Raw genomic sequence first — 15,704 nt, 5'->3', positions numbered from 1 at the left:
GCTATGTCGTGTTTGGTTTATTTCCTGCCTCTCCTTAAGGCTGGCCTGAAAAACAAAGGAGTCACATTATGCCTCAAAGAGGCTCCCTTGGTTACCCTGAGAGATGATGCTTCTAACAATGCCTTCACTTCATTCTCAGCCAAGGGCCTTTGATCTCCCAAGTCCTTCTGGAGGAAACGGAGATAATGGCCAATTCTTCCCATTACCGGGATGTGTGGTATGTTTCCAATTTCACATATATTGGGGAAAAAAACTGGAAGGAAATATACCAATATATTAACAATTGTTATCAATGGATCTGGATGTAAAAATGGTTACTTTTCTTTTTTAAACTTTTCTGCGTTTTCCTATTTTAAAGAAATATCTACCACTAAGTGCTATTTAACAAATGTTTAAAAATATTTTTAAAAAATATACGTTAACATAGCAGGGGTAAGAGAGCCCATCATGAGTCTGAACTGGAAGCAGGCCTATTTGGACACATCTGACCACTGGGACACATCTGACCACTCGTGTGATGGGAGCAGAGGTCCCTTTGCAAGAAGGGGCTCTTCAGGATGGCGGAGGCTGTGTGGGCACTGCTGAATCCCCAGCGCCCAGAGCAGTGCCTGGTGCGCAGGCACTCAAAGTACATTTCTAAAATGCACTCGTGAGTGAATGAGAGGGGAGGAATTCCCTCAGGTTGAGCCTGATCCAATCAGGAGCTTGGTTATCAGGAAGGAGCCAGACCTGGCATCTCTCAGCTTTGTCTCTCAGCCCAGCCGTTAATGTCCAAGTTCTGGCAGAACGGGATGTAGTAAGTAAATTCAAGGGAGCTGTCCTTTTAAAGGCAAGCACCTTACTTTATAATCACACCAAGAAAATCCATCACAGAAAGTAGGAAAACTCTATTCACTCCCTTGCTTGTTTGAAGACCACCCACGGTCTTGGACCAGAGGGACTCCCTGTGAAAGGAGGCCCAGCCAGTCCTAGTGGAGCCGAGGTGCTTGGTGAAGCAGTGGCATCAGCTGGCAGCGGGAACTCGGTTCTGAGCAGCTTAGCTCTCACTCCGTGGAGGACAGTTATGAAGATTCAGCAAAGCAGTAAGATGCTCTGTGACAAGTTCCTATTTGGGGAGAGGATGGTGGCCATTTCTATCTGTGTGGTTTTTCCTGCCTTGCCAAATCTAAAAGCTCATTTTCTAAAAATTAATTAATTAATGTATTTATTTTGGCTGTGTTGGGTCTTCGTTTCTGTGCGAGGGCTTTCTCTAGTTGCGGCAAGCGGGGGTCACTCTTCATCACGGTGCGTGGGCCTCTCCCTATCGCGGCCTCTCTTGTTGCGGAGCACAGGCTCCAGACGTGCGGGCTCAGTAGTTGTGGCTCACGGCCCCAGCTGCTCCGCGGCATGTGGGATCCTCCCAGACCAGGGCTCGAACCCGTGTCCCCTGCATCGGCAGGCAGACTCTCAACCACTGCGCCACCAGGGAAGCCCCTAGAAGCTCATTTTTGGGAGTCCGAAGACAACAGCATATATGGGAAGTGAGATTTTCCACTTCAATCATCTCTGATTATTAGGTTTGTGGCTTGATCCTTCCTTGCTCTTACCTCCAAATAACATTCTGGGGCCTATATCAGTGCTTTTAGCATTTTTGCCAAGCCTCAGCGTCTCCGGGACTGAGAGCCTACTTTCAGGTTCAGGCGACTGTTTTTTCCCTCTCCTTGGCAATGCATCTTGTATGAAGTGCCTCAAAATACCCTTGCTCAACAGCCAGAGTCTGAAGGAGGCAGATGTTCCCAGAACAGTGGGTTTCTGGATAAAGAATGTCCACTTGAGGTAAAGGCACAAATATTTTCTACCTCATTTTAATCTCTAGGCTATTAAGAGGAGCATTGTACAGGGGAGGGGTCTTCTGTATCATCTTCTCTGAAAATAGGATCAGGAGGCTGGTGAGTGCCCCTCAGAAGTCAAAGGGGACTGGACATGCCCAGCTGGCCTTCCACATACTTTCTTTGAACCTGGTGATGGTTAATTTTATGTCAGGGTGGTTCAAGTATGGTGCCAGTCTTCTGGTCAAATGCTAGTCTAGATGTTGCTGTGACGGACGGTATTTTGTAGATGTGATTAACATTTACAGTCGGTTGACTTTTAAAAAAGCAGAGTACCCTCCATAATGTGGGTGGTTCTCATTCTATCCATTAAAAGGCTTAAGAGCAAAAAAGAGAAAACTGAGGTTTCCCAGAAAAGACATTCTGCCTCAAGACTGTATCATAGAAATTCAGCCTGGGTTTCCTGCCGGCTGGCCTACTTTATGGATTTCAAACTGGCCAGCCTCCATCATTACATGAGTCAACTCCTTAAAATAAATCTCTTTCTCTCTCCTTTCTTCCTTCCTTCCCTCCCTCCCTCCCTCCCACCCCCCCCACCCCTTCTCCATATCCATATATCCTGATGGTTCTGATTCTGATACTGACAAAGGATTCTGACTGATACTGACAAAGACTCCCCCCTTGATCCGCTTGACTAGGTCTCATCCTTGACCTGCTGAGCCTAATTTTACCAAATAATCCTGCTAAGCCAGTTTATGAAGAATCTCTCCCAACCACCCTTTGATTTCCAATCAAACTCTTCTTCCTCCACCTTTTATCAAGGGCTAATGCAGTTCTTCTTCCTCCCAACTCTTGATACCTAACCAAGTTCCTCCTATCCTCTCCTTCTCTGTGTGTATTCAGAGTTGAGTTTGGTCTCTCTTCTGTTGCAATAGTCTTGAATAAACTCTGTCTTGCCATTTTTAACAAGCATCCACTGAATCATCTCTTTTTAACAATACGGACCCTAAGCCTAAAACCAGTTATTATAAGAATTTTATAATATTACAGGGTCAAACTCAGTTTCTCATGTGGCTGCTATTTCCCCTGTTCCTATAGCAAGCGGAAATACTGAAATCAAGAACAACCCATGGGCTTCCCTGGGTTACAGCAAGCAGGTGGAGGGGAGAGACTGTGTTTTAGTGCATCCACTAAGGGGTGTGGCTCAGAATGGAAGGTGGTAGCTTTAATGGATGGGAAAACTTCTGAATCACTTTGCCTAAGTGGGTAAACCAGACAGCTGGCTGCCATCTGTTGTGAAGTAGGGCCCAGGAACCGAAGAGCAAGACTGTTTAATTATAAGCAGCTTGTCTTGTGTATAGGATGTCCTTTGTGAGTTTATCTGCAACATCCACAGGGACCTCAGCGATATGATATTTTGGGGAAGATTGGGAAGCCGGTTAGGTCATCATAGGATGGGAGAACCTCTCTACAAAGCAGCTGGTGATCCACAGGTGCATGGCATGTGCTCATCTGGGTGATGGGGTCACAGTGACAGCTGCCACATTAAACACAGTGCCATTATTCTTCTGACAGGCGGCACTCACAGAGGACTGAGCTCAGCTGTCGTCTTAGGGCGTGGGAGCCTCTTCCCCCCAACCTCTGGGCAGGGGACCACAAGATCCATGTGGACATACAGCCCCAGACCAGTGTCCAGCAGAGAAAACCAGTCAGAAGTCAGGTCAGATGGACAAGGACAGGAGAAGGGGTGGCCTGGGATTCAGTGGGCACCTGACAAGAGGCTCAACTGTGGTGCAGCTGGTGGGTTGAGGCCATGACGTCCTCCTGTCCTGGTTGGGAATGATTCAGGAGATGGGTGGGGCTGCTTCTGTAGAGGAATGTGTGCAGAGGAATGACAGTCCAACAGGGAGGGCCTGGGAGGGAAGTGAGGCCAAGCCCATCTTGTATTTCCTGCTCTGCTTCAAGGAATATGGAGACACGCTAAGGACCTTCTTCCTTTTATTGTTGAAACTCTGCCTTTTCCTTCAGTGACCTGCATCACTGCAGAGTAATGATGTTAATAAAAATAGGTAAAGTTGATTGAATACTTTCCAGAGGTCAAGCGTATGACATACATAATTGCATAAAATTAACTCTATTATCCCCATTTAACAGATGGGAAAACTGAGGCTTATGGGGTTAAATAAATGCACCCCAAATTACACAGCTAGTGGAAACAATGTGAATGCAGACAGCCTGAGGTGACATTAACCACCATGCTATTACCTTACCATAAAAGGTTTACCCCATAGTGTGGTGTTTGTTGAACTGACCACATCTCAGGCATGGCTTCAAGATGGGGTCCTGGTCTTAGTGTGTGAAGCCTCTTCTGTTCCCTGGGACCTAACCACACACCAGCAAATCCCTTGGTTGCTGTCAAGCATTGGCCTTCTATGGCTTAAGTCACTGTCCCAGGGCATTGCCAGCCCATGTTTTCAGGAATGACCTCACTTTCTCCCATTGAGTAGGAGTGAAGCTATTTGCAGAATCTTTCCAGCACCTAGAGGAGCTCCCCTGAAAGCTGAAGAAGGGGTGTAGAGGGATCAGTATCCCCTGACTTCAAGCAGAGCACTTCGATAATAAATAATCCATATTATTTATTACCTAATACAAATGCTATTTAGTTCTTCTTAGGTCAAGAGTCCACTGTGTTGTTGACTTTTTGGAAATAGCAGTATCCAGAGTGTAAGGAGCTGGAGCTTTGGATGGAGAGAGACCTGGAATGAAATTCTTTCCCCACTGCTGATTAGCTAGGTGACCTTCTGCCAGTTACTCCAGTTCTCAGTGTCCTGGGTCGTTCATCATTAGGGAAACGCCGACACATTTGCTGACATATAGTGTTGTGAGAACCAAATAAAATAATTTTTATAAAGTACCTAGGCCAGTGATAAACACAGAGTACACATTCTACCAGTATCCACTCTTTTCTTCCTCCCCTTTAAAAAGGTTATGTGGGTCCAAAGGCAGCTCACATCAGGCCAGAAGGCCTCAGCTGATTCACGTTTTGTTTCATTTTCTTTTAAGAGACTTTTTATTCCTAGGGGTCCTCAGCTCTGCTAGCCTGTGTTCCCTGCCATTTCCACAATATCCTGTTGTTCACACATCAGCCCTATTCACTGTAGGAGACAACTACAAAAGGGCATGAAGGCCAGGAGGTGAGCATCATTTGAGGATCTCAAAGCTGCCTCCCAACATTTGCATAGAGAAACTGTAATTTGTTCATCTGTCAGGGCTGATAGCAAATCATTGCTTCCTAAATCCCATGGCCACCTGCCTGATATCTGTAGCAGACAGTTTTTTTCTAAGTAATAAAGAAGGCGGGTGGGAGGTGGCTATTGGGTGAGCAAACAAATAACAGTGTCTGCCACAACATTATACACTGGTCAGACAAGAAACCCTTCTTGTGCCCACCGTACAATTGGCCTCTACATGTTTTCTCGCAGCTTATTAACCAGAATAAATTGCTCTTGTGTCTTTCAGGCCTGGTTTGCACAAGCCAACTTTGTGTCTCTCTGATTGAATAGACAGCCTTTTCATGGGGTGGGGCTGGATTTCTGGGCAGAGAGTAAGGGGAAAAAAATGAGGCTGATGTGCAATGCAGAGTTTTTTCATCCCTGAGGAGACAGGGGTAAATAATGTTCTTACCACATTTGGCCTGATCACAGGTGCATAATCCCGAAGCTGTTGCTTGCTGGGTTAATAAGCAGGTTGAACAAGAATGTTCCGTGACTACTCCCAAGGCAGTTATCTTTGGAAGAATTTGAAATATTTTCATAGCAGTGTGCAATAAAGCCAAGAGGGGTGAAAGTAGTTTCTATAACAAAGTATTTATGATTATTAACATTTGATTCCTTGATAATATAAAGGGCACACATGAATTCTGAGGTAGGAAGATGCTGTCATCACAGACTGCTTTTACTGAGAACTTTAAAATGAAGAGTTCCAAACAACAAATAGTTAATAAATCTTCACCTTGTACAAAGATGTGAATGAAGTAGATGCCACAGATTGCCTTCTTTATTCTCCCCAACCTCCAAATGGAAGACTTAAATCCAAGGATTCTCAAATAGAAAGTGTATTTTCCTTCTAATGGAGATTACTGGGTCTGGGACAAAATGCTTTGAATGTAGCTTTCTTTATTAATCAGATCATTTGTCCTGTTCACCTACAATGAGGGTACTGTGTAGAAAATCACACCACGCACGAGGCTTGCCAGACTGAATAGAACCATTTGTGGTGGGATCAGTAGACAGGCAGATTAAAGAACTGCTTTAGACAGTAGTATCTGGACTTCAGCAAGACACAGGATGAATGAATACCTTCTAAGTACCATGAAGACAGTAGTGAGGGATGGGGGCTGGATGGCAATATCATAGAGAGAGTAATAATTGGTTGTTTTAAAAGGGTCCCAAATAACAATCTCTATTGAACTGAAGTGAGGTTTCCTTTCTTCCTCATAGAAACTATTAAATGTGTTCTTGTCAAAGTACCTCTTAGAGGCATTTTGACAAGAGGGTCTTTTGCACAGCTAAAGTTTTTAATTTTTTAAATTAATTTTTATTGGAGTACAGTTGCTTTCAAAAGTTTTTAATTTTGATGAAGTCTAATTTACCAGATTTACCTGTTATGAATCGTCCTTTTGGTGTCAGGTCTAAAAACACTTTGGCTGGCTCTATACCCTGTGAAGTTTTTCCCTAAATTATTTTCCTAAATGTTTTATAGTTTTGCATTTTATATTTATGCCCCTGATCCATGTTGAGTTAGTTTTTGCCTAAAGTGTGAGACTTAGGTCAAGTTAATTTTTGTTCATTTATTTGTTTGTTTGTTTGTTTATGCCTATGGACTTGCATTGCACAATTTGTTGAAAAGCTTACCCTTCCTCCATTGAGTTGCTTCTGCACCTTCCTCAAAAATTAGTTGGGCCTATTAGGGTGGGTCTTTTTCTGGGTTATCCACTCTCTCCCACTGATCTATGTGACTATATTCCTGCCAATATACTACATAGTCTTGGTTATGTAGCTTCATAATAAGTATTGGAATCGAGTAGATGGATTCCTCCCAGTTTATTCTTCCTTTTCATAAATTTCAGGATATTTAAGTTTCTTTGCCTTTCTATACAAAATTTTTTAAAATTTATATCTACAAAAATTGTTGCTAGGATTTTAATAGGAGTTGCGTTATACTTTTACATCAATTTGGAGAGAATTACCATCTTTGCTGTGTTGAGTCTTCCAATTCACAAACACGATGTGTCTCTCCATTTATTTAGGCCTTTGATTTCTTTCATCAGCATTGCATAGTTTTCAGCGCACAAGTTCTATATATGTCTTCCTAGATTTACACCTAAGTATTTCATTGTCTTTGAGCAATTGTGAATGGTATTGTATTTTTTTTTTCTTTCTTTCTTTTTTTTTTTTTTGTGGTATGCGGGCCTCTCACTGTTGTGGCCTCTCCCGTTGCGGAGCACAGGCTCCGGATGCGCAGGCTCAGCGGCCATGGCTCACGGACCCAGCTGCTCCGCAGCATGTGGGATCTTCGAGGACCGGGGCATGAACCCGTGTCCCCTGCATCGGCAGGCGGACTCTCAACCACTGCGCCACCAGGGAAGCCCGATGGTATTGTATTTTATTTTCAGTTTCCACATGTTAGTTGTTAGCATATAGAACTACAGTTGATTTTTTATGTTTTTCTTTTATTCTGTGACCTTTCTGAACTCACTTATTAGTTCTAGGAGTTTATTTGTATATTTGCTGGGATTTTCTACATAGACAATCTTGTCATCTGCAAATAGAGGCAGTTTTATTTCTTCCTTTCCAAACTCTATGCTGTTTATTTCCTTTTCTTGCCTTGATTATATTGGCTAGAACTTCTAGGACTATATTGAATAGGATGTATGAAAGTGGACGTCCTTGTTTTGCTCCTGATCTTAGGGAGAAACATTCAGTTTTTCACCTTTAAATATAATGTTAGCTGTAAGTTTTTGTAGATGCTCTTTATCAAGTTAAGGAACAGTGTTTGTCTTTCTTTGTCTGACTTAAATAACTTTATCCTATTTTTTTGAGAATTTTTATTATGAATAATATGGTGTTGAACTTTATCAAATGTTTTTTCTACATCTATTTGTATGATCATGTGATTTTTATTCTTTAGTCTTTATTCTTTAGTTAATATGGTGGATTATATCGAGTGAAGAAAAATGCAAAACCTAAAAATTCTGAGTTCTGTTTTATTCAGGGACCTTCCTGTGGACCACAGCCTGAGAGACAGCCTCTCAGATAGCTCTCAAGAACTGCTCCAAAGAGGTAAGGGAGGAGCAAGGATATAGAGGAGTTTTTGATGAAAAACAAAACAACAACAGCATGTAGTTGAACATCTAAAGACTGCTAATCACAAAAACCAGACAACCCAAGTTAATGATTTTAGTGCTTTTCTACGTATGGGAATATGCAAGAATCTGGGCATACTGAAATTATTCCTTAGATATGCATCTTAACTATTTAGGGCCAGTATCCTGTTTTTCTCTATCTTGAATTCCCCTCAGGGTGCACCGTGGGCAGGTGGCAGCTGCAGTGGCTGACGGCTTGATGGCAGGCAACATTTGTGGTTTATTGGAAGAACAGGCAACATTCTTTGTTTGTCCACAATTACATTGATAGATTTTCCCATATTGAACCAGCCTTGTATCCCTGGGAATAGATTCTCCTGATCTTGTTTTTACATATAATTGTTTGTAAGTATTTTTGATTTCTATGTGCTGATATTCTGTTAAGGGCTTTTGCGTCTATATTCATGAGGTATATTGGTCTGTAGTTTTCTTGTCTTTGTCTGGTTTTGGTATCAGGGTAATGATAGCTTCATAAAATAAATTGAGAAGCCTTTCCTCCTCTTCTACTGTATGGAAGGGATTGCATAGAATTTGTGTTAGTTCTTCTTTAAACATTTGGTAGAATTCTCTGGATCTGGAGATTTTTCTGGGAATTTTTAAACTATAAATTCAATTTCCCTCATAGGGCTATTCAAAAGATCTGTTTCATATTGGATGTGTTGTGGTAGTTTGTGCTTTTAAGGAATCGGTAAAATTTAAGTTGTTAAATTTACGCGTTGAAATAACATTTTCCTGTGGTATTTAATTAAATTGGGGTGGTTATTGCCTAAATGTTTTCTGTCTTGCCAGGCTGCACCTTTCCTGTTGACTTGGCTAGAGAGAGCAGGTTTTTATTGGGGTTCTATTTTTTTCTCCACTGATTGTCGTGACTGGAGGCTGGCTTCCTCAGCTTCAAATCTGTGGTATTGGATGCAAAAAGAAAACCCAGGGAGCAAACCTCTGTGTCATTTCTCCGTCCTGAGGTCTCTAGGCAGGCTTCCTTCTTTCCATCTCTCAGCCATTTTCTTATGTTTGCTTTATATATCATGTCTAGGGTTTTTAGTTACACTTGGCAAGAAGAATAAGGAATCGCAAGTCTATTCCAATTTCCTGAAAACAGGAGTTCTCTCCTGGTTTTAATTTGCATTTCCCTAATGCCTATAATGATGTTGAACATCTTTTCATGTGTTTATTTGTAATCCTTTTCAGTGAAATTCAATTTTTATTTTAAACCTTCTTCATTCTTATCATTCTTCCCAATCTTCTGACCTGCTCACTTTTTCCCTTGCTAATAGCGGACTTCCTCTTTCACAAAGAAAATTGAGGTCATCAAATGGGAATTTCCTTAAAATTCTGCCAGTATACCCACAAACATCCCAATCTCCCTCCCTCCGCCCCTTCTCTTCTCTTGTGTTAGGTCCTATCTACTTCCTCTTCTCAGAACCCTACACTATGTGGATGTAGAGAAAGATAACATTTATACAGAAAAGAAAATGTGAAATGCTCCTCCAAATTAGGAAGTTGTGATAGCTTCATTTTCAACATGAAGACACTGTATACCTAAAAGTTGAGAAAAACATGTTTAGAAGTGAAGATGCTTAAAATCACATCTCATATGTTGCCATAAAAAAGAATGATATTTTTATGGACTTAATAAAATCTCATGGGGCTTCCCTGGTGGCGCAGTGGTTGCGAGTCTGCCTGCCGATGCAGGGGACACGGGTTCGTGCCCCGATCCGGGAAGATCCCACATGCCGCGGAGCGGCTGGGCCCGTAAGTCATGGCCGCTGAGCCTGCGCGTCCGGAGCCTGTGCTCCGCAACGGGAGAGGCCACAACAGTGAGAGGCCTGTGTACCACAAAAAAAAAAAAAAGAAAAAAATCTCATGGACTTAATAAAACCTCAGCTTTCAAAAGACTTGTAAAATTTATTCTTTTTTTTTTTTTTGTAAAATTTATTCTTAAGCAGGTTCTGTCCTGCAGTTAAATCAAGTATTTAAAAGGATTTTGATAACTTTTCCCTTTGGCTCACACTGTAATCAGCTCAACTAAATCATGGTCTTTGTGCCATAGAAAAATGAGAAACTTTGATTCTGTACATACCAGAACAAACATAAATAATTAAAGTGATAGGCTCTTTTTTAAAAAAATTAAAAATAAAAAGAACCTTACACTACGAATTACTGCTTCTCTCTCCCATATGTACAGTTGTTCCTTCTCAATAGAGCTTTCCCATTAACATTTAAGCTTACTCACATCTCATCCTTCTTAGAGTTCACAGAGTTCCCTTTCTCCCCCACATTACCTTATTTCTATTTTTCACCCCACAGTTAAAATTCTTGGAATAACCTCCTGTTTCTCCACTCTGGCTTCCATTCTCTTCCCTTCACTGAGACAGTTCTTACTCAGGTCAATAATGGCCACCAAGTTACCAAATCCAATGCACATTTTCCCATTCTTACTTGACCTTGCTTTCCTTCTCGACACACTCACTTCCCTCTACTTCTGGACACCCCCCACTCCAGGTTTTTTTCCCCCCATTACTCTGGATATTCATTCTCCATCTCCTTTCAAGACTTTTCCTCCTGCATCAGGCCATTAAATATCTTGGGGTTCCTCAAGGCTCGGTAGAGGCTCTTTTTCCCTCTCCATGTATAATCTTTCCCTGGGCAATCTCATCTCGGACCACAGCTTCAGTTATCAACTCTGTAGCAAAGACTCGCACATCTACATCCCCATTCAGACTTCTCTTATATGCAATCACCCTCTCTTCATCTCCACTTGGCATCACACAGGTATTCCAACCACAACAATCCCAGGCTGAACTCATAATCTTCCCTGTAAACCCAGCCACCTTCCAGTCCTTTCCTCCACTTCCACTGCCATCATCACAGTCCAAGTTACCACCATATTTTCCCTGGATGTCCATAAATAGACTTTAACTGGTCCCCTGCCTCCACTCTTTCTAACAAAGACCCTTCTTTGTGCCAGAATGTCAAAATATAAATTGGATTATATTGACCTATGCTTAACCCCCTTCTGTGCCTTCCAATTACACTTAGTGTAAAGTCTAAAATCTTTAAACCGACCTGTGTGGTCTGGCCAGTGTCTCCTGCCCCAGCTTATATCATTCCTTTCTTTACATTTATTATTTCAACTCCAATGGCCTTAGAGCAACATCTCCTTTCTCATCTCATCAAAAGCACCACAACTAAAAGGGTATGACTTTCTCAAACCTCAGTGATGTTAAGGTCCATAAAGTGGTGGCGTGGGGGAGTGGAGAGCAGGCAATTCCTGTGCTAAAGATGAACGCTCCTTCCTCCAGGACCTAGAGTTAGGACTCCGTTCCTCCCAGCCCATCTCCAAATCTATCCTCCATCAACGGTGCCCCTTGGATGCTTCCACCACTGTTTGTTGTCTGTCCCCTTTCTGATCAATACACAACCTAATGGATCCTGGCATTGGGCCGTGGTTTCCTTATCAGCATTGCTTTTATGGCATGCAACCGTGGTGCAAGCATAGTGCGTGGCAAAACCATGCTACAAGTCACTAGATAATGCCCCTTACACCTGGACATTCAGCCCCTAGCATGCCCCTTCCCTTCCATTCCCATGGGCTGTCTCTTTCCCACCTTGCTCCAGCCTTAAACATGTGGAAGATGTGAAAATTCTCATGCAAGATGTCTATTAGACATTGATTTTAAAATGACTATGAAAAAATATATTCAGATGTAGAAGAAACTTCCACTGAAGAAAGGATGGACAAATAGAGCTAGGAAGATTTTGTCAATGTAATGTAAAGCCTGTATAGAGGAAAGGAAGGCACTAGGAAGAAACATCAGCGTGTGAAGTGGGACCTTAGTGCTGTGGTGAGACATTGCTTTGGAAGGTGATTGTAAGCCAACTATATTTCAGAGACTTGAGAGCTAGGAAGAGAAGAACTTATATCACCTCCTCAGGGAAGCCTTCTTGGATGCCCCTGTAGCTTTTAACTTTCCTCTGAGCTCCTGTAGCACTTTCAATTTACACACCCTAAAACTGAGCTATATGGTTGAGATATATATTGTTCCATCATTCCTGCTGACACCCCATGGTATTTTGAATCAACTTTTCTATTATAGCACTTGTAACAAATAATAATGTATGACTTTATTTTCCTGCTAGGCTGTGAACTCCTAGAGTGAAAGGATTATGTCTTATTCACCGCCTATCTTCACCTCCAGAGCCAAGTGAGGTGCTTGGTAAATAGCGGGCTGCTATTGAAGGAATGAGTGACTGAACTCCGAAGAAGTAACCACCGAGGACAAGTTATTGTGCTATCTTTCAATGCTCTGGCTTTATTTCTAAATCCTAGAGAATCTTAGAAAAACTATTCTTCCATTGGTATCTACATAATTGTGAGGGTTTCTATCCCCGTTGTGTCACTTATTAATAGTGTCCTAAGGCAGTTTTTATAATCATTTAGAGCCTCAGTTTTCACATATATGCAATGTGGGAAATAGTACTTAGTATCATAATACTGTGATCCTAGTATGGTTCAGAGGATTAGGTGGGTTGACACAAAGCAATGTGTCAGGCATTGTTGCTCATAATTACGAGTGTTTATTCTTCCTGCCTTTCCTAGCTCCAGGGAGCCCTTTAATCACTTCCTGTTTAAATTAAGCAAGGGTTTGGCAAATGCACCTGCCAACAGCAACAGATGGATAATAGTGTCTTTAGCTCTCTGATGCCTGAGCTTCCACAAAGGTCTTCTTTGAAACCCAGGCAGGCAGAACAACCAAGATGCTCCATCCATGGGGCTCGTGCCCTGACAGAGCTATGAACAGAGGGCACCTGCTGCCTTGTGGGGCTGCCAGGTGTGAAGACAGGGACTCTGAGACAGCTTTCCTGGGGCACTGGAGGCTTTAAAGCTGGGGGCAGGTAGGAAACCCCAGGACTTACCTAGAAAAGCAAGCAACCCACAGACTCCTAGAAAGCAAAGCAGAGAGGTCATCAGACCTTCCAGGATGATGGTTCTTGGAGAAGAGGACTGGGGACAAGTTATGCTGGGACCCCTCTAATTCATTTACATCCTGGTGTGGCTTTTCTGAAACAAACAAACAAAAACTTCCATTTTTTTTAAACTTTGAAAACAACTGATATAATCCAAACCCCTTATTAGATGAAAATACAGACCAGAAAATTTTAGTGACCCACCCAAAGTCAGACAGGAAGGGAGCAGCAAAGCTGGAACTCCAAGGTGGTTGTTGTTTTGACTGGGAGCCCAGGGTTTCTTTTCACCTTACCTGCTGCCACCCTGTTAAGTCACCTCCCAAAGCACCTGAAAAAACATTCGAGCACGTGCTGTCTTGAATCATGTACGTATTTTCCAAGAATAGTTTATCTGGCCATAGGTATTTCGATCTGCAGGGTTTGGAGGCTTAATTTAGAATCAAGGGGAAGGGGTTCAAATGCAGGCTCTGGTGTCATCAGTTAACCTGTGTGAATCTCAGTTTTTCATCAAAAAATGAGACTCCAAATCCCCTTCCTGCTTTCCTCTTTCGTTTGTTCTAAGGATCACAGAAATAAAAGACTTGAAAAATGTTTTTAATTCTAGTTTTTCCCAATCCACATGTTCACTAAGGTCCTCCATTTATTCCCGTAGTAGCAGAATACTGATGCTCATGGCTTTATTTATTTCGGAGAATCACAGGCCCTAAACTTCTCAACAGAATCCTAGAGCACTCCTTTCCTCATGCCAATTCCTGGGCTGTCAAGAGAGACTGTGCTAAGGCTGGGAGTTTGTGACTCTGTCCCACACCTAGAGGATGCCATGTGATGTTGCCCCGCCCAGGGCAACTCCCTTTAGCTCCTGCTCATGTTTCCAAGTGCTCACTGGGCACCACCTCAGAGCTGTCTTCCCTGACCACCACTCCCAGTCACTTCCCATCTTAGCCCTTATTTATCTCCTTGCACAGCACAGTTCATAATGATCTATTTTATACACTTATTTATTGTCTTAGACTGTAAACTGCAAGTGAGGACCTTGACTGTCTTGTTTAAACGGTGTCCTGATAAAATTAGGCTAAATAAATATTTGTTTCACGAACATCCAAGAGCAGCTGAGCAATATGAAATCCTGTAGGGAGGTGTTCCCGGAGCGCCACCCAGTGGTAGAATGAGTCATGGCATGGAGGTCAGCCGATCCCCACAACCTGATGACACACCTTGAAACTTTGGTCTGAAACATCTGGCAGGTGAGGGAGACTGAACGAACACCCCGGTCAGCTGCTGGGAAGGGAGAGCCGGGCAACGGGGACCAGGGATCATAGTGTGATGCCCTGACCAAACACACTACAGCTTCGGCCGCCTTGGCTTCACTTGGGAGTTGTTAGAAATGCAGAATCTCAGCCCCACCTGAGACTTACTGAATCAGAACGTGCACTTAACAATGATTCGTGTGCACTTGATGGCTTGAGAAGCCCGGCTCTCTACCTCCTGCATCTGAATGGCCAGCACCGATACCCAAAAATCTGGGCTGAGAGTCAGGAGTCATGTTTCCCCACGTACTGTATGGCCTTAAGGAGTATGTTTAACCTCTTTATGCCTTTGTCTCTCCATCAGTTACAAGACCTGACCCTGTTCTCTTGTAAATGATATCATGGTGATAAAACAAAAAGCCTTAGGCTGAAACTCTACTGCTGGGTCTGTGATCTTTGGGATTTGGGGAATTAGTAAGAGAAAGATGAGAGCAAGCCATAGGACTAGATGGGGGTGAGTAACTAAGAAATAGACTTCTAGGGCTTCCCTAGTGGTGCAGTGGTTAAGAATCCTCCTGCCGATGCAGGGAACACGGGTTCGAGCCCTGGTCTGGGAAGATCCCACATGCCGCGGAGCAACTAAGCCTGTGAGCCACAACTACTGAGCCCGCATGCCACAACTACTGAAGCCCACACACGTAGAGCCCATGCTCCACAACAAGAGAAGCCACTGCATTGAGAAGCCCATGCACACTGCAATAAAGAATAGCCCCCGCTCGCCCCAACTAGAGAAAGCCTGTGCATAGCAATGAAGACTCAATGCAGCCAAAAATAAATAAATAAATAAAATTAAAAAAAAAAAAAGAAATAGACTTCTAGAGAGAAATGTGTATGCATATGTGTGTGTGGATATAGATATATAATATATTCATATAAAACAGCAAATAATAGCCTCAGAGATGACTCAGAATAAATCTCAGCTAAATCACTCTTCACAGAATGAGCATCTATAACCCCCACCCCTAGTCAATGGTTCTTAATCCTGGCTGCACAATAGAATCATCTGGGAGCTTTTAAAAGCCTCAAGCCCCGCCAGCCCTTCAGACCAATTACATCAGAGTCTCTGTGGGAGGGACCCAGACTTTACAGTCTGTAAATCTCTGCTGTGCTTTTCAAGCTTTAAGATGCATACAGATGACCTGGGGGTCATTTAAAAAGCACATTTGGATTCGGGAGGTCTGGGGTTGGGGCCTGGGA

General features: G+C 42.8%; 1 long non-coding RNA gene across 1 annotated transcript; it reads left to right on the top strand.

Moving 5' to 3' along the window:
- The first annotated feature begins 106 nt into the window (after positions 1 to 106).
- On the top strand, positions 107 to 13,918 carry LOC125961066 (uncharacterized). The gene is made up of 3 exons (XR_007471386.1): positions 107 to 7,462; positions 8,082 to 8,149; positions 12,373 to 13,918. It is a non-coding gene; the product is annotated as an uncharacterized LOC125961066 (long non-coding RNA).
- The last annotated feature ends 1,786 nt before the right edge of the window (positions 13,919 to 15,704 follow it).

This window comes from Orcinus orca, chromosome 14 (assembly GCF_937001465.1).
Source record: "Orcinus orca chromosome 14, mOrcOrc1.1, whole genome shotgun sequence".
Taxonomy (NCBI): domain Eukaryota; kingdom Metazoa; phylum Chordata; class Mammalia; order Artiodactyla; family Delphinidae; genus Orcinus; species Orcinus orca.
This window is presented reverse-complemented; position numbering and strand designations above follow the sequence as displayed.